Below are 18,613 nucleotides of genomic sequence, written 5' to 3' on the forward strand. Positions count from 1 at the left end.
ATGTTCAGGCAGTGCCATGCGCCAGTGAAACGCATCAATCGATCGTTTAGATACAATGTAGAAAGGTATAGGGCCTATAAGCCCGGTGTATAAGTCCCAATAAGTTTTTGAAACTTCCCTCCGTTGCCCTTATTAATCATTTGCATTTGCTTTACTACAATCCCATATGCCATACAATATATGCCGCGAAGAGAGCCGGGACTGAAAGTCAATAAAAATTTAAGTGCGATATTGAAAACATATTGCAAGAGCTGCCGGAACGGACCAGGGAACGAATCCAAGCTAGGGAGACCGAAGGGGCGTTGCCCCTCGCCCCATGAGAATGTGATGAAGGGTACAGGGGGGGGGGGAAGAAAAATGCCCTTCCCCCTGGCTTGGCCCTTCTCGTGCATGATCCGCTTACATTTTTCTTTGGGAGAAGGAATTAAGAAGGGAACCCGGGGGGGGGGGGCACTTACATTGACGAGTGGATACCATGCGTGACCAAAAAAACACGTAAAAAGGATGTCTTTTTCACGATAGGGCACGTTACGTACGTAACGTGATAAGGGTGTCAAAAACACAAAAATAATGAAAAAAGGGTATCTATTTCGCTAGGAAAATTACGTGTTTAGGGTCGAATTTGCGGGGATGATAAAACAAAATTAAAATGTTTTATAATTAAAGGATGTCCTTTTTGGCCCAACACTTCGTGTTTAGAGTCCGATTTGCGCGAGAAGCTGGGGTCGTACGTACTATAAGGTAAAGCCGACGACCGAAGGACCCGTAACAATAAAACATTCCTGTACTTGTTTAGGGGTTCATTTCAGGGAATATTTGCCGAGAGTATCGTTTTGTTTCCAATACTTGTTAAGGGTAGGGTTTCACACGCCATTGTTAAGGGGTGCATTTTCAGAATATGGAAATTACGTGTTTAGGGTGCTTTTCGAGACCCCATGGTCGCGAATGGTATCCACTCGTGAATGGAAGTGCCCCCCCCCGCCCCCGGGACACCGGTGTAAAATATTAACTGGTGTGGTCCTTTATGACCAGTTAACACTTTGAGTTAACACCACAGTTTTTGCAGTGGGATCCCCGGGAAAAGAAAAGCAATATTAAGGGACAATATAGAGAAAGGGGAAAGTAAAGAAAGAAGAGAAGGGAATGAAAATGGAGAGAGTAATTAAAGGGAGAGGGAGAGAGTGAAAGCAGAGAAATGAGAGAATGGGATCGGGAAGAATTATTGATGAGAGCAAAATGGGAAAGGGATCGCCAACTGAGGAAGCCTCCAGCCGGGGCCCAGAAGAGAGAGAAAAGAAAAGAAAAGAAAAGGTGAATAATGCAAATTGAGAGAGGAAAAAGGGGGAGAAATGCAGTTGAAGGGAAAATTAGGAAAGAAAAGAATAATTGGAAAAGGACAAAATATAGGAAGAATAAATCGAGGTTTTTCCATTATTATCATTCATTTATCTATCTATCTATTTATTTTTTTAAATTTTATTTATGTGGGGGAGGGGTCTGCTAAATTATAAAGAAGGCCTATAGGCCTAAAACTCCATTGACTTCTGTAATAATAATATTACTCTCATACTGGTTTTCGGCCGGGGGAAAAGGGGAAAAAGAAAGAAGGGAATTCCAGGGGATGGGGATCCCTGGGAAAAGCCGAAAGCAAGGGACAAAATATATAGAGAAAGGAGAAGGAAAAGAAAGAAGAGATGGGAAGAAAGAGAAGGGGGAGATTAATCAAAGGAAGAGCAAGAGAGTGATAGCAGAGAAAGGAGAGAATGCATGGGATCGGGAACTAAGGAAAATTGATGAGAGCAAAATGGGAAAGGGATCACCAACTGAGAAGGACGCGGCGGGGGGGGGGGGTAGAGACGATTAAGGGACAGGGAACAAGGAGACTATAAGGAAGGGAAGAAATAGAGAGAGAAAAAGAAAGGAACGTGGGAAATAATAAAGAAAATAACAGAGAAGGATAATCAACGGTGGAAAAAAGTGAGAAGGAAGGGGAGATTAAGATCAGAGGGAAAAGAAGGATATTGAGAGGGGTGGGATGAGAGAGATCTCGAGAGGCCAGGAAGAAAGGAAAGGGACTGAGAGGAAAGAACAGAAGAGAGAGAGAGAAAACTGAAAAGAAAAGGTGGATTATGGAAATTGAGAGAGGAAGAGGAGATAAATAGATGAGTTGAAGGGAAAAAGGGATGAAAAGAATAATGGGGAACGAACAAAATATAGGAAGTATTAAACGAGGTTTTCCATTATTGTTATTTTTTTTCTTCATTTTTTGTATTCGGGGGGGGGGTCTGCTAATTAAAGTAAAAAGTAGGCCTATATATAGAAATAATACTGCACTGACTTCTGTGATAATATACTGGTTTTCGTTAATTTTAATGATATTTTTTTGGTTGAATTCATTTATATTTTCTTTGTTAGATATTCAAAAGAGAGCAGTTCGTATAATTTCCGGTGCCCATATACGGGCTCATATACATGTACAGGTCCTCTCTTTTTAGAAAAGGGTGTTTTAAGAGTTTCTGATATTTTCTTTCTGCAGTTGGGTTCTTTTATGTTTCAGCTGAATAATAATGACTTGCCTCCGTCACTTATGTGATGGAACATTATTATGTTCATAAAGAACAACCAGTTGCATGACTATCCAACACGCCAAGCAGTTTCATTTCATCTTCCAAAAACCAGAACAAAATTTGCCCACGATAGTATTATTTCATTTCGTTTTCATTTCGTTTATTTCCACAATAACAGCAAAGATAATTATTTTACAACAGAAATGTGAATATAGAATAAATTAACAATTAGAAATATTGAAATAGTTCACAAAGGTCCAGTACACAGTATAATTGAATTTTAGAAAGTTCAGTTTTAACTTAAATGCTAGCTGTATATTGTGGGGGAAACCTTGGAAAGCGGAGCTTGTAATTCAGGTTCCCCAGGTCTTAAATATTGGAATTCTCTCAATATCGATATAAAAAGATCTGTTAGCTTGACTATAGTAAATTTAAAAGAAACTTGAAAACGTCTCTTTTGAGACAATATTACTTCTCGTAGAACCCAATTAACTGTGCGCTTTAAATACTATTTGTACTACGGTGTATTACTTTTAAGACGGCCAGAGAGTGGATTGGGCACCTGGTAGCCAGGGAAACTCTTTTATCAACCACATACCTCTTGTAAGTTTTGCTTCGGTCCTTTGATACTTTTTCTCACCTAGCAACTATAATTTTTTTTTTCTCGTCTGCCAGGTGCTTCATCCCCTCACCATGTCCGTATGTTTGTCATTGTAAATAAATTACATGTATTCATTTTTACAGCTGCAGATACCCTTACAACTACTATTTTCTATTTCACTAGCATACGATCAATTCTGTCAAAATATTTGACGTCATATACTTAAACGTCGCAATCGTGAACAGCAATAGACGGGTCTTCTTTCCTTCTTTCTTTCTTTGATGTCTTGTTTTGTCTTCCTTGTCTTGTCTAGTAACCTGTGTGTCCCTGTTCTTTGTAACGTTCTCTGTTTTTGTCCTTTTCCAGTTTCTGTAACTTTCTCCGAGCTCAGCTCTATTTTTCTATAACTATTTTTAGCTATCAATGATTACACATTTTGTTAAGGGCCTATATATCCACAACAAGCTTTTGCTTTACTTAAGGTCCATCCACTTAGAATCTGCATTAATATTGTAATTATGCATACTATTTCGGAATGAGTTGTACTTTTCTTTGTATTTTGATTGATTTGTGGAAAATAAAATGAATGAATGAAATGTTCAGTAATCTGTTTTGGTTACAATTAAATTCATTTACGAATCATGTAATTATTGTACACAAGTCATGTTCAATGTTATTGGAACTTTGAATCACGACTTATATGTTTAAAACCAAACTTGTAAATGAATAAATGAATAAACAAACAAATAAATAAATAAATGAAATATAAGAGCCTAAAGGCCATAATTGAATGTCCAATTATGAGGTAAAAATCAAAGTTCATGCATGGTTATATTTAAAAGATGCATGATTTAGTTTTTAGGTCAGAATCTCAAAATTTCCAACTCGCTCTTCGTGCTAGCATCAGTGGTTTCAAGTTTACAAACAGGGTTCAAAAGGTCGAAATATAGGGCTATAAAAATAATGTTCAGCTCGCTTTTTGCGTGCTTGCATCAAGTTAGATATTTCCATTAAGTTACAAAAAGTGCGTGAAATTTCAATTTCAATTTAAATTTCATCGTGTTAATAATTATTGTAGGGTCCATAAAGATATACGATCACGTCGAGTTCAATTACAAATTGTGCTGAGAATGTTGCAGTTTTCAGGTCAAAATGGTAAATGTTTTCAGCTCGCGATTCCAGCTCGCATCTAGATTAGGCCCAGAGATTAGGTATAGATAACCCATGCATGATCCATGCAGTTATATGTTTGTTAATAAAATGTGAACCAAAAGCCATCGGGGGGGGGGGCTTTTGGGGGGGAGCCTAGCGTTTAGCTCGTCTGCTTGGCAAACCTTTCACTAGAGCTAAGGGTTTGAATGTGCAGCCTACTCATGCCTTGTGTACTGAAGGCCCCTCGCTCACTGCTAGTCTTTGCGTAGAGGCACACTTGTTGATCAAAGTTCCGATCAGGGTCTGTACCTGCAGACTAGCGTTTAGCCGGCCGCATGCGCTGTTATGTTGCACGTGCGTCGATACTTAGTAGTTGTTTTCTTGGGTAGACATCGAAATCTGGGACAGTCAAAACTGGGAGTCAAAATGCGCTAGAATGTCGACGGTACTGGAGCTGTCATTTGTAAATTAAGAAAAGTAAGTATAATAATGCAAACAATCGATACTATACTCGATAGATTCCGGGTCATATTGGCCTAATCGACGGTATTACTTTGACAGAGCCGGTTTCTAATTAGGACACCTTTTCGTAGAATAAATTTAAAAGAGCCATTTTCTTTACCGGCGCATGCAATTATTATGTACATATGTCAAATAGGGAAAACACAATTCCGTGAAACAGACGTTCCAAGTGCATTGGACCTTAATCGCTGGGTAGAGGCATTCATGCGTTCTTAGCAGTCGGGTTGAAAACCTTGGTATAATGAAGAGGATTATTTTTAGGCAAAATCGTGATATAGGCCCCGCTCGAGAAACACTTGTAATCGATTATACTACCTCAATATCTAGGTTGCTAACTTCAGCTCACTATATATACTCGTGATATAGGCCCCGCTGCTGTATTGAACGGCTTGGAATGTCCGTGCGCGGGGCCTGTTTCACGAGTATAGTACTATAACCGTTATATAGGCCCCGCGCTACGGCACTGCAGACACTCCAACACAGTAGCGGGGCCTATATCACGAGTATATATTAAGCTTGCATCCTAAGATAGTCGCGAAACAGGCCCCGTCCAATGTGCTTATCCCAGCATTCGCACGCGCGTGGGGCTCGGATGACGGCTATATAGTATACTCGTTATCGAGGCCCCTTACACTGTTATGTAGTGGAAAATAACGTGGTCGTGGGGCTTGTTTCCCCGGGCGGTGGTCGATGAGAATTATGACGGGCGGCGCCCCCTCCCCCTCTCTAATTTGTTTTCCAAATAAACAAGGAAATGATATCATGGGCGGTGCCAGTTTAGGGGGGGGGGGCTCCAATTTACTTCTTCAGAAATCTATCTGTCGATTTACTTATGTGTGAATATAGTTTTTCATTATTCATTCATTAACTATTTGTATTGATTAATGTATTCATTAATCATTTAATTTATTTGTGTTTAGTGTTTTTTCTTTTGTGATCTATTTGTATTGATTAATTAATGTATTCATTAATCATTTAATTCATTTGTGTTTAGTGTTTTTTTCTTTTGTGATCTATTTGTATTGATTAATTAATGTATTCATTAGTCATTTAATTCATTTGTGTTTAGTGTTTTTTTCTTTTGTGATCTATTTGTATTGATTAATTAATGTATTCATTAGTCATTTAATTTGTTTCAGTGTTCAGTGTTTTTTATTTTCTTTTGTGTTATATATATATGGAGAGAGTCAGAGGTCGTTTTTAATTTTTTTTATGCGGAAGTTCATTTATTTCATTTTTTTTATTGATTATCTATGTATTTATATTGATTGATAATGTATTTATATTTTTTCATTTAACTATTAGGTTTCATTTTTTTTCTTTTGTGATGTAGAGAGTCAGAGGTATCATTCGTTTTTAATTATATCTGTGCGTGAAATTTCGTTTATTTATTTATCAATCTATTTTAATTGATTAGTATATTAATATATATTCATTAAGCATTTAATTTGTTTTCAATGTTTTATTTTTTTGTGATATAGAGAGTCAGAGGTATCATTCATCTTTAATTATTTTATGTGCGGGAGTTTATTTATTTCAATCTATTTTAATTGATTATCTATGTATTTATATTGATTAATAATGTATTCATATTTTTTCATTTAATCTATTTGTTTTCATTTTTTCTTTTGTGATGTAGAGAGTCAGAGGTATCATTCGTTTTTAATTATATCTGTGCGTGAAATTTCATTTATTTATTTATCAATCTATTTTATTAATATATCATATTCATTGATCATTTGATTTATTCGTTTTCAATGTTTTATTTTCTTTTGTGATATAGAGAGTCAGAGGTATCATTCATCTTTAATCATTTTATGTGCGGAGTTCATTTATTTCAATCTATTTTAATTGATTAATTAATGTGTTTATGTTGATTAATAGATGCATTTACATTTATCCATTATTCATTCAATTTTTTATTTATCAATCTATTTTAACTACAGTGTTTTTTTTTTCTTTTGTGATATAGAGAGTCAGAAGTATAATTTGTTTTAAATTATTTTTATTTGTGGAAGTTCATCTAATTTATTTTTAATTGATTAATAAATGTATTATTAATTATAGGATTTATATTTTATTTGTTTTCATTTTTTCTTCTTTTGTAATGTAGAGAATCAGAGGTATCATTCGTTTTTTTTTAATTCTTTTTATTTGTGGAAGTTCATCTAATTTATTTTTAATTGATTAATTAATGTATTATTAATAATAGAATTTATTTGTTTTCAGTGTTTTTTTTGTGATATAGCGAATAAGATGTATATCATTCGCTTTAATTCTTTTTATGTGTGGAAGTTCATTTAGATTTTTGGTCAGTCTTTTTTTAATCGATTAAGAAATGTATTTTTAACACATTTTTATGAGACCAAGACAATGTACTCTGAACAGTATATAGATTAAGAGAATTTCAGTTTAAAATGTTACACTGCATTGCTTACACAAATCATCACTTGTTCCGTTTAAAATCTCACAAAATAACCTTTGTTGTTATTGTAAAAAAGAGGAGGAAACATATCGCCATCTTTTTTTGGAATGTGAATATGCTTGTCTGGTTTGGGATAATTGTAAGGAGATGTTTGGTTTTATTTCTACCGGTAATTTAAGCTGGGAGGAAATTCTTGTAGGGGTAGAATTAAAGGACGAAGGAAAACGCTTAATCAATCACTTTTTAATCTTTGTTAAATTTTTAATCTTCATAGGGAGGGAAAAGGGTGCACATATAACCATGGATGAAATTAAAAGGAAATTTAAAGAAGAATTGGAAGAAAGAAGGCTGGCGCTAGGTAGAGGCAAGATGTCTCTTCATTTAAGGAAATGGGAAAATCTTAATTAAAAGAATAAATAGGGAGAGTGAGGCAAAGGTATACAAACGAGAGACAAAGCCACAAAACAAAATAAATAAAAACACAGAAAAAACCCAATACGGAGAATTGCAGTCCCTTCCATGTAGAGTATAGGCATAAATGGGAGAATGCTCCTAACCTGGGGACGGAGGGAGGGGGGGGGGGGGTGGGAGGTGGAACATTTTTATCTTTTTTTCTCTCTGATCATGTCATATATTTTGTTAATATTTCATTTTGTAATTGCTGAAACGCATTAGTATTAATTTCTAGTATTTTTGAAGTTTGATGTATAAGTTGTATAATTATATTGTAATGGATTTATTGTATAATTTATAATTATGTTTCAAATAGTTTGTACAAATTGTTTATAGAATCTGATTGTGTATTTTGATTTGAGAGAATATAATAAAACATCCTTAAAAAAAATTCTTAATCGAAGGTGCTCGGCCACGGAGAAGCCGTGGCCGAGTGGTCTATGCGCCTGGCTGTACATGGAAAGTCCGGGGTTCGATCCTCGGCCACTGCACCTACAATGCTCTTTTATCCTGCATTCAAATAAATGGAAATGCTATATGCATTATTGGTAACTAGGTGTGCACTTGTGTTTAAAAAATATAAATTTATTAATTATTTACTATATTCTTTTCTTTTTTGATATGGAATCAGGGGTATAATTCGATTTTATTTTTTTTATGTGTGGAAGTTCATTGTTATCTCCCTTGTTTTGGGGAAAATAAATTGGAGCCCCCCCCCCCGCATTTCTGGGCGTTGTGGCGTGCGCCTGTAATCCAAGCTGTGGGGAAGTTACAAATTGAAGCGGAGGCTCGAAGTTCGAGTCCTGGTCACGTCTTTCGGATGGTGACGTTAAAGGTCGGTCCCATGCAGACGTAAATAATCATATCTGATTGATACACGTCTGACAAAATTCAAATACACACACACACATTTCATTTTGATTATTTTTTTGCGGGAGGGAGGGGTTCATCAATAATCAAATTATATAATTCTTGTATAATTCCCCCAATCTTCCATTTATTCATTCATGTAATCACCTGGATGTAAGAAGTCAATATATTTTTTTTCAAATCGGCTTTCTTCTCTTATTCAATATTGAATCATTCATCTGGCTTCGTGTGTATTATCGATTTGTATTTTTCATTCCTTTCATAAATGCACCCCCCCCCCCCCCCCGCTTCCCAACTTTTCATCCATTTAAGTTCAGAAAAGAAAACGAATAGTCATATTCATTCGGGGAAGATTTGTTAATTTTCTTTTGGTTTGGTCAATTTTATTATTGCTTGAGGGATATCTACACTATATTTAACTTAATCTATATTTTACTGAGACTTACCCCCCCCCCCCGCCCCACAATTGGGGATCGGCCTTTCATTATGTATATTATCTATTTTGGGTATATAGTAGGCCCTACTTTTTTACCCAAATATAAATTAATTCATGTTTTGTTTTTAAAAAGCTTACAATACCGTTCATTGATATTCCAGTATTTCTTCAGCTAACCTATTTCCCCATCCTGCAGTCATTTTAAAACTTAAAGGGATGGTCCGTGTTGAAAGTATTTATAGCTTAATATATAGAGTAGAATTCACTGAGCAAAATTCCGAAAATTTCCTCAAAACCGGATATCAAATAAAATTATTGAATTTTAAAGTAGTAATATTTTGTTAAAACAGTCGTCATGAAGATTCATTAGGTGGGCTGATGTCACGACCCCACTTTCCTTTTCCTTATGTTATTAAACAAAATCATTGCTCGATTTTTTTTCACAATATATTTGTGAATAATGCGTCTCCTTTATAATGAAATAAGTCGCAGCAATGAATATCTAATGCACTAAATCAGTTGCCAATCCAATGTTTTAAGTTCTTCGTAGAAAAAAAAATTGAATCAACCTAATTTTCATAATACAAAAGAACAATTGGTGATATGACGTCACCAATTTGCTAATTGAATTATGATGATGACACACCCAGGACTGTTTCATCGGATTGATGCAAATTTTCAAAATGCGATAACTTTGTTATTCTTTGTCTGATTTTGATCATATTTTCAGTGTTTTGTTTATCTGAATTTTCTTTACTTGTAGGCATACAAATCATACTATTTTCTGCCCAAAGTTTATTAGCCAACACGTTTATACGAGATTCTTTCCATTACCCACTTTCTAAGTCCAGTCTGTCGTTCTTATTATATTTGTGGGACTTTTTCGGGTGATCCCTCTCAATATTTAAGCAATCGTAAATTATCAGTTCACTGTTCATTAATATTTTCGGGGGGGGGGGGGGGATTTACGGTCACTGTTACTCATGTTGAGAGATCGATTTTCTTACTTTTTATTAGGGGTGTATTGAAGTTGATTCCAGTCTTTAAATTTTTATTTTTATTCTTTTATGAGAATTGCCAATTATTTATCTTATTTGAAAATCGCATCTGTTGATATTGTTATTTTTTCTAGGTTGAAAATCAATTGCTTAACCATAATTCATTGACGAAACTGGTGCCTTATATTAGGGGTGCATTGAGGTTTATCCCTGTCTTTATAGTTATATTATTTATTTTTATTAAATAAATTTGCCAATTATATATCATATTTAAAAATCGCATCTGTTGATACTGTATTTTTTCTTGGTTAGAAATCAATCGCTTACCCATAAGTATTAATTGAAGAAAATAATGTAGGGTGTTTATTAATTTTTGTTTAAGAGGTAAATAGAGACATATCTATTCAGTTTCTTTCTTGGTAATTTGGTGGCTCTGAAAAGAGCCGTTGTGTTTAGAGGCGAGATTAAATCTCAAGCCAAAATGACTCCTGAGAGTCATTCGAAGTCGCTGTCATCGCCTTCGCCCCAGGTAAAGACGCTCCTTGAGTAGTTGTTTGCCGTGGCTGGTTGACGACTGCTTGGACCTGCACCCTCCTCTTTCCTTCCTAATCTCGATGTAGTCAGCTGCACTGGCGTAAATCCGGGGGGGGGGGGGGGGGTGGGGGGATGGGGGGATATATCCCCCTCTTTTCGAGGAGGGGGGGGTGGCCAGTACAAACATCCCCCCACTTTTTACTGAAGAAATGAAAAAAAAATCACAAGAGATAATTGGTTTGTTGGTGAAAATTCTTCCTAAAATACCGCTTAACAAATAAAACAATAGGCCTATCATTGGATCATAAAATGCAAATAAAGAGCCAGTTCACCATTTGCCAACGAAATACTTTTGTCCTTATTATAACATTGAATCAAATTAAATGATTAATGAATACATTAACTAATCAATACAAATACATCACAAAAGAAAAAAAACACCAAACACAAATTAAATGATTAATGAATACATTAATTAATCAATATAAATAGATCACAAAAGAAAAAAAACACCAAACACAAATAACTTAAATGATTAATGAATACATTAATTAATCAGTACAAATAGATTGATGAATGAATAATGAATAATAACTATTTTCATACATAAGTAAATCGACAGATATATAGATTTCTGAAAAAGGAAATTGGAGCCCCCCCCCCCCGCCCCTAAACTGGCGCCGCCCATGATATTCTTTCCTTGTTTATTTGGAAAACAAATTGGAGCCAACCCCCCGGGGGGGACGCCGCCCCTCATAATTCTCATCGTCCACCGCGCGGGGAAACAAGCCCCACGACCACGTTATTTTCCACTACATAACAGTGTAAGGGGCCTCGATAACGAGTATACTATATAGCCGTCATCCGAGCCCCACACGCGTGCGAATGCTGGGATAAGCACATTGGACGGGGCCTGTTTCGCGACTATCTTAGGATGCAAGCTTAATATATACTCGTGATATAGGCCCCGCTACTGTGTTGGAGTGTCTGCAGTGCCGTAGTGCGGGGCCTATATAACGGTTATAGTACTATACTCGTGAAACAGGCCCCGCGCACGGACATTCCAAGCCGTTCAATACAGCAGCGGGGCCTATATCACGAGTATATATAGTGAGCTGAAGTTAGCAACCTAGATATTGAGGTATGATCGATTACAATTTTTTTCTCGAGCGGGGCCTATATCACGAGTATGCCTATTTTTATAATTATTCCATGTATATGCAAATTAGCGCTTAGTGCATAATTAATTAGGCGAATTTCTATATTTTTTCCACTCGATTTTTGAAAAAAAAATTGTCATTGACATTGTTTAGCTTTATACTAAGAACTAAAACTAAAGTAAACAATCCTTTTCAAATGAAATCTAACTGTGAGTGTGAGTGTTGGCTTTGCATGCATTGCAAGGTACTTGAGCACATCGTCTTCACTGCTGTTATGAGTCTTCTCGAAAGCACTTGTTCACTGCTACCACCCTGCCTGTGGGGAATCTACAGGTAGGACTATGGTATGCAAATGTTGTACAGAGCACACACTTTAAGTTTAAAAATCATTTAAATTTCTATATGTGGGACATGTATTAACGCTTGCTGAGCTGTGCACGGCCTGTGACGATCGTGGATTTAACGGGATTATTTCGCAAAACTAGAGAGGATTTGATCAAAATGAGTGGAAAACGGTTGCAGAAATTTAAAGGGGAGTACAAACAACGATTTCATTTCATAAAGCCAAGCACGAAAGGCGTTGAATTTGCATTTTGCATGTGTTGCCGGCAGGACATAAAAATCTCAAGTGGAGGAGCTAATGATACCACGCCGAGAAGAAAAAACACATCGACAATGAAAAGGCGGATCTCGATGCGACTCGCATGTCCAAAATATCTTCCTTTATGCCCAAAGAGGATACCTCTGTCATTGGAGCCGAGGTAAGATTTACTGATTTTTTGGTGGAACATAACATTGCAATTGATGTTTCTGACCATGCTGGTGATTTGTTCAGACAAATGTTTCCCGACTCAAAAATTGCTAAGGGTTACAGTGCTGCTCGGACAAAAACAAGTAACATCCTTTGTACCCTAGCGGACAGCGATGCGAAAGCTTTGGTCAGTAAAGTCAAGCATCAGCCTTACAGTATCGCTACAGATGGCAGTACCGATCAAGGAGCCGTGAAACTGTACCCAATACTCCTGAAAACTTATGACGATAATATTGGTCAGGTAGCATGTGAACTTTTGTCACTGCAACAGTGCTCTGACAGATCAACAGGGGAGAATATTTTCAAGACCATGGATACTGAACTACAGAACTGGGGCATGTGTGTAGAGTGTCTATTAATATATATATTATGTGATTCTGGTATCATTTTAAGCATCTAATGGCCCTCCATAGTGCTATTTTTCTTTCAGCTTCAAGGGGGCAACGCCCCCTTGAGACCCCATTTGGGGCGCTGCCCCTGAACCAAGTCGGGAGCCTAAGCGGCCCGCTGGACCCCCGGCCAAATTTGTCCCTCTTTTTAGATTTCAAATGTTGGCAAGTATGCTACTCCTTGAAGTTTCTTTTAAAAAACATGTATATTTTCTTGATCTTTAGTGAATATTTTACGGAGATGAAAACTGATCAGCGTGGATATTAATTTTCGCCTAAAGAGGGCGTGCGATTTATATTCATATCAAAGACACGACAAGGGAAAGACTAGGCACCTATACTATTTTACACGCAAATCGACGCAAGGTATTACGCGAAGTCCGTGAAGTGTCCAATCTTTTCATTGTATTGACTTTGGGATACCGTATACGTATTATTGACGTTCGTTAAAACTTTTACTGCTGGTTTCTTTCCAGGCACGTATATTATTTTAATATTTTTTCATTAGTCATCTTTTTAAATTAATTGCAAATAAGTCTTATCATCACCAATAATAATATTTAATTATGTTTTGAAGGTAATTTATTTATTGGTGCCCATAATTAGTAAATTAATCATAAGGATTGCGCATTCAAAGAATTTAGATACAGTTATAAAATTACCGAGGAGCTGAATCAAGGTTGTGAAATTATTAGCGCCACCAACGACTTCCTTGTATTTCCGTAGAAGAGACAAGCGAAGTCATTTTCGAGGTCGAGGTAAGCGAAATTTGCCCTTTTTTAATGTTTATTATTTTTAAATTATTTTCATATTTGTTTAATGCATAGTGAGAAGGAGTTTCGGCAAATATTACTTCAGCAATGAAGCGATGTTTGCCGACTACTTCGAAATCCAGGGTCAAACACGGTCTATTGTACGAGGTTAGTACATATACTAACCTCGTACAATGTGTGAGTGTCTCGAAAGCAACAACATCTTAACAGACGCTCAGCATGGCTTCAGAAAGCATCATTCATGTGAGTCACAGCTAATCCTTGCAGTTCAAGACCTAGCCAAGGGATTGGATGAGAAGGAACAACATGATGTCATCCTGCTTGACTTCTGCAAGGCTTTTGATAAAGTACCACATGCTAGACTACTGTACAAGCTACAACACTATGGCATTAATAATAACATCCATCAGTGGTTTGCAGACTTCCTCACAAACCGGAGTCAACATGTTGCTCTTGAAGGATGTACATCGAAAACTGCACAAGTCACATCTGGCGTGCCACAAGGGAGCGTCATCGGGCCGCTGCTCTTCCTACTGTTTATCAACGACCTTCCCGAGAATGTCTCAGCTGGCTGCACAGTACATCTGCAGACAGCTGCATGAGATATATCGGAAGATCGGCTCAGAAGTCGACTCTAAACAACTGCAGCATGACCTGGAGGCCTTGCAAACATGGGAAAGTGACTGGCTTATGGCTTTCAACCCACAGAAGTGCCAGGTACTGCATGTAACTAACAAGAGAAAGCCTGTCAAATGTACTTATAGCATCCATGGACAGCCTCTTGAGTCAGCCAACACAGCTAAGTATCTCGGTGTCCATCTCAAGAGCAACCTGAACTGGACTCGTCATGTTAAAGCGATTACCAAGAAAGCCAGCGCTGTCAGTGCATTTCTTCAGCGAAACATCAGCCCTTGTCCAAGAAAGACTAAGACCTTATGCTACTTGGCTTTAGTACGCCCCATTTTAGAGAATGCATGTATTGTATGGGACCCTTAGATAATGCTGTTACCGATATTTATTCCAATTTCCGATCCGATTTCCCCCTCTTTTCTACATTTTTCCGAACTTCGATTTTTGACCAGTGGGGAAAAAATCGGATCGGAAAAAACAAAACATAACAAGACAAAAAAAACACGTGGCGACATGTTTGCCGTCAAAATGCGCTGGTGATTTGTTTTGATCTCAGACGAAAGTGGTGGAAGGAAAAGAAGATAAAGGGGAAGAAAATTATGATTTGTTTTTATCTCCGATATTAGCGAAAAGACAGGTGGAGAAGAAGATTATGATTTGTTTTGATCTTCGACATAATCGGGGAAGAACAAAACGATGATGATAATTTAAAAAAAAAAAAAAACAAGTTCACACCTAGTTAGCATTAATGCATTTAGCATTTCCATTTATTTGAAAGCAGGATAAAAGAGCATTGTAGATTAAATGCCTTGCTCATGGCATAGGTGCCGCGGTTAGGGATCGAACCCCAGACTTTTTCATGTATAGCCAGGCGCCTTAGACCACCCGGCCACGGCACCAATGATAATTGGCGGTAATTTGTTTTGATCTCCGACAAAAATGGAGGAAGAAAAACAACGAAAAGACGATATGTTTTGATCTTAAGCGGAGGCAAATAAGATTTAGTTGAACACGCTGACATGCGCGGTAATATTTACGACTATCTGACTATAGGCCCGGTCCCAGTGAGATTTAGGATGGATTGCGCATAAATTGCGGATAAAATTTGATTACAGACGCTTAACATCCGCAATATTCGTAAAGTATGCTGTTTTAAGACTGTTATTTTCCGCACATGTCCGTAATCATCCGCAAAGGCACATTTTTCCGTTCCCAGGAGTTTTGGGCTGCCCAAAATTCCTGGGAGCGGAAATCATCCGGTTTATATGCGCAATGCATACGCAATGCATACACAATGTATCCGCTGAATTTTCGCAGTTATCCTGTGATATCTGCAACGGACATGGGATTGCGGATAAGTAGCGGACTGGGATAGAATGCGAAACGAATGCATAACGTGCCTAATACGACTTTATACCAAGCTATAATAATTTATAAAGAATGCTTAAAGACTGGTCACGAAGAGTGCGTTTGTATTACGACTGTTTCGCGAACAATTTGCGAGTACACAGCAAACATTCATCGTAAACCCAGATTACTATATAAATGTTACAGAAAATGAAATTTGACCGTCATTTTAAGAACAGTTGTGTAGAATATAGGATGTTGCCATGGATCATCACGGACATTTGATAGTTGCAGCCATCCAACAACATAACAATCTTCTCTTCCAAGTTCAACGTTTGATCCAAATACGGAAAAGAAAGCGAAGGAGAAATCAAAGAGCTGTCTGGGTGAGACCTTGGATTGGCAGAAGACTAGATCTGGGCATGTACGATAGATTGATGGTGGAGCTGCGTAACGAAGATCCACGTGCCTTCCAGAACTTTATGAGAATGCCCTCAGACATGTTTGACGAACTGGTGAACAGGCTCACTCCTCGACTGCTCAAGACACAGACCAACTTCAGAGCGAACTTAGGCTCGGAATATTACAACTACAAGGGCTTTTTCAGTATCATTTTAGTTGCCCTGGTCAGTTCTGACTACAAGGTTCTTTGGGCTGACGTATCAGGAAACGGTTCCGCATCAGATGCTCAAATATACAACCAAAGTGAGCTGAAGCAAGGTCTCGAGAACGGCGACATTATGGGTTGGCCAAATCCAGATCCCTTACCCAATGACACCCAAGATGTCCCATACTTCATTGTGGGCGACGATGCTTTCTCTCTGAAAACATACCTAATGAAGCCATACAGTGGAAAGGCCTTGACCAAAAGCTCATTTTCTGCTAACCATTCGAAGGCATTATCTTCTTGGTCGGGTTTGAGGGTGAAGCTCTTTCGTGGCCTCTTCTCTTCTTTTTCAGCTTTGTCATCTCTAGGCTGACTTGGACCAGGGACCTCATCGGCGCCAGGGAGGTCTTCTGGAGGTGGACTCGGTGACCTTGGAGATTGTGGAGGAGGTGGTACTGGTGACGGAGCCCTCTCTCCAACTTTGCTTGTCTTTTGTTTCTTCTTTCCTCTTGATTTGGCTCTTGTTGACATGTTGCTACTTTCTACAATGTTGATAAAGATAATGACGCTAAAGAGTGGAGTGCTCTTCTTTTATATGGTCTCGATTCAAATGTATCACATTCGCAATGCGACCGTTGTTTCCGCACCACGTGCGCATTGCATTCTCTATGCATACGTAATACTTCCGCAATAATCGTTAAGCATCCTATTTTTGTCCGCAATACATGTGTTATACTTCCGCATTACTTTCGTTACATTTTCGCAATGTCTGCAATACATTCCACATTTTTACAAGCAATATCCCTCGTAAAATAGCATTCGCAAGGTAATTCGTTTTTATTCGTGATATTTCCGCTTTTAATGTTTATTTGTTCGCTGTACATCTTTTATGAATCCGCATCATGTGAAGGTGAATATCATGGTTAACCCCTCTGGATAATAATGCGTCTTTTTCGGGAGGTCATGCGACCTTTAAGAGTTTACGATTACCTCCGCCATCACAACGATGTTGTAGAAAATGTGAAAATCATCTCTAACAACTTTGGATAATAGTGCGTCTTTTTCGGGAGGTCATGCGACCTTTAACAGTTTTACGATTACCTCCGCTATCACTACGATGTTGTAGAGAAGGTGAATATCAAGGTAAACAACTCTTTATAATTAATGCGTCTTTTTCGGGAGGTCATGCAACCTTTATGAGATTACGATTACCTCCGCCATCACTACGATGTTGTAGAGAAGGTGAATATCATGGTAAACAACTCTGAATAATAATGCATCTTTTTCGGGAGGTCATGCGACCTTTAAGAGTTTACGATTACCTCCGCTATCACTACGATGTTGTAGAGAAGGTGAATATCATGGTAAACAACTCTGGATAATAATGCGTCTTTTTCGGGAGGTCATGCGACCTTTAACCCTAAAAAGACTGGGGGGGCCTTTTAGGCCCCCCTGTACATAAATCGCGATAACTTTTTTGCGCATGAAGCGTTCGCGCCGCCATTTCATGACTTTTTTCTCTTGAGTTTTGCGCAACTTTTGATACCAAATTTGTATACCCCTATGCCGCGGTTGTGGAGTTACGTAACATTTTCGTATCACATGTCACGTAAGAAATTGAAATTTGTATTCGTTTGTGTGTAAAGTGTATGGTATTTGAATGAATGTTATACACATTGTTTTCTAACTACATTTTTATTTGTTTCTTTCTATATTATGTCACTTGTGAATTCAAGTAGCAGTTCTAGGATATGAAAATAATGAAAAACATTGCATAAAAAAATAAAGAAATACATAAGAAATGCAAAATAAAGAAATACATAAGAAATTAAAATCAAAGAAAAACATAAGAAAAGTAGTGCAAAATACCAGAATCGCTTGCACAACTATATTCTTGGGTGCAGGAAACACTGAATAGACAAGTAATGTCACACTTTAGTTGATTATGATATAATTGATATTGAATAAGTTATATATTACACAAACCCAAAATATATCTAGAATACTCAAGAATTTGCAAACAGGAATTTATGGACCGCAATAGGTACCAAAATATGAAAAATTCAATTTTTTTATAAAAGTTTGCATATTCGCATAATTAATTACGAATTTAATTTGCATAAATTATGTGATATCTCCTATGCTTTGTTTTCACCAGCTAGTGTACATGTAACACATCACTTGTGTATCTTCCAAGATTGCTTTGTCTCATTGCAAGAGAGTGTAATGCAATAAAACATGCCAATTATTGTATTTCTCTACATAACGCATGCAGAGTACTTATTTGCATAAGCATATCTAATAATTCAAGCATGAAATAACACAATTCCATGATAAA

The 18,613-nt window shown here is 37.2% G+C and overlaps 1 protein-coding gene across 1 annotated transcript in view; it reads left to right on the top strand.

Annotated features, from left to right (window-relative positions):
• Positions 1–4,698: 4,698 nt before the first annotated feature.
• The window catches only part of LOC121425114, a gene marked incomplete at its 3' end in the record, with an annotated part of 55,786 nt that continues 41,871 nt past the window's right edge, over positions 4,699–18,613 (top strand). The window contains exon 1 of the mRNA XM_041621096.1: positions 4,699–4,797. The remainder of the gene's footprint in view (positions 4,798–18,613) is intronic.

Source organism: Lytechinus variegatus, chromosome 12, assembly GCF_018143015.1.
Source record: "Lytechinus variegatus isolate NC3 chromosome 12, Lvar_3.0, whole genome shotgun sequence".
NCBI classification, from domain to species: domain Eukaryota; kingdom Metazoa; phylum Echinodermata; class Echinoidea; order Temnopleuroida; family Toxopneustidae; genus Lytechinus; species Lytechinus variegatus.